A 1,401-nucleotide genomic window follows, 5' to 3' on the forward strand; every position below is an offset into this window, starting at 1 on the left:
GGAGGGAGTCGGTCAGGAAGGGAGGGAGGGAGGGAGTCGGTCAGGGAGGGAGAGAGGGAGGGAGTCGGTCAGGGAGGGAGAGAGGGAGGGAGGGAGTCGGTCAGGAAGGGAAAGAGGGAGGGAGCCGGTCAGGAAGGGAGGGAGGGAGGGAGTCGGTCAGGAAGGGAAAGACGGAGGGAGTCGGTCAGGAAGGGAAAGAGGGAGGGAGTCGGTCAGGAAGGGAGGGAGGGAGGGAGTCGGTCAGGAAGGGAGGGAGGGAGGGAGTCGGTCAGGAAGGGAAAGAGGAAGGGAGTCGGTCAGGAAGGGAGGGAGGGATTCAGTCAGGGAGGGAGGGAGGGAGGGAGGGAGGGTGTCGGTCAGGAAGGGAGGGAGTCGGTCAGGAATGGAAGGAGGGAGGGAGTCCTTCAGGGAGGGAGAGAGGGAGGGAGTCGGTCAGGGAGGGAGAGAGGGAGGGAGTCGGTCAGGAAGGAAGGGAGGGAGGGAGTCGGTCAGGAAGGGAAGGAGGGAGGGAGTTGGTCAGGAAGGGAAGGAGGGAGGGAGTCGGTCAGGGAGGGAGGGAGGGAGGGAGTCGGTCAGGAAGGGAAGGAGGGAGGGAGTCGGTCAGGAAGGGAAGGAGGGAGTGAGTCAGTCAGGAAGGGGAGGAGGGAGTGAGTCGGTCAGGGAGGAAGGGAAGGAATCAGGAAGGAAGGGAAAAGAGGGAGGGAGGGAGTCGGTCAGGGAGAGAGGGAGTCGGTCAAAAAATGCTAAAGGAGCTAAGTAAGAACAAAGCAGTTAGTCCAGATGGAGATTCACCATGGATTCTGAGAGAATGTGCACCTGAGCTCAGCATTCCACTTCAACTGATTTTTCAGGCATCCCTGTGTACAGGAGTTGTAGCTGATGTGTGGAAAAAGGCTAACATAGTTCCAATCTACAAAAATGGCAGCAGGAAAGACCCCTTCAATTATAGACCTGTATCATTGACAAGTGTAATAGTCAAAATATTGGAAAAAATAATTAAAATTAAATGGTTAGAACACCTGGAGAAAAACAATATAAAATCAGACAGACAGTATGGTTTTCGATCTAGAAGATCCTATGTAACGAATTTACTCAGTTTCTATGATTGAGACACAGAGATTTTACAGGAAAGAAATGGTTGGGTTGACTGCATCAATCTGGACCTAAAAATGGCTTTTGACAGTTCCCCATAAGAGGTTGTTCTGGAAACTGGAACATATTGGAGGGGTGACAGGTAAGCTTCTAACACGGATGGAGAATTTCCTAATAGAAAAATGTGGACCGTAATCAGAGGCAATGTATCGATTTGGAGGAATGTCTCAAGTGGAGTACCAAAGGGTTCAGTTCTTGCACTGATAATGTTCATTGTCTACATAAACGATCTACCAGATTGAATACAGA

Source organism: Procambarus clarkii, unplaced genomic scaffold (genome assembly GCF_040958095.1).
Source record: "Procambarus clarkii isolate CNS0578487 unplaced genomic scaffold, FALCON_Pclarkii_2.0 HiC_scaffold_98, whole genome shotgun sequence".
In the NCBI taxonomy this organism is placed as follows: Eukaryota; Metazoa; Arthropoda; class Malacostraca; order Decapoda; family Cambaridae; genus Procambarus; species Procambarus clarkii.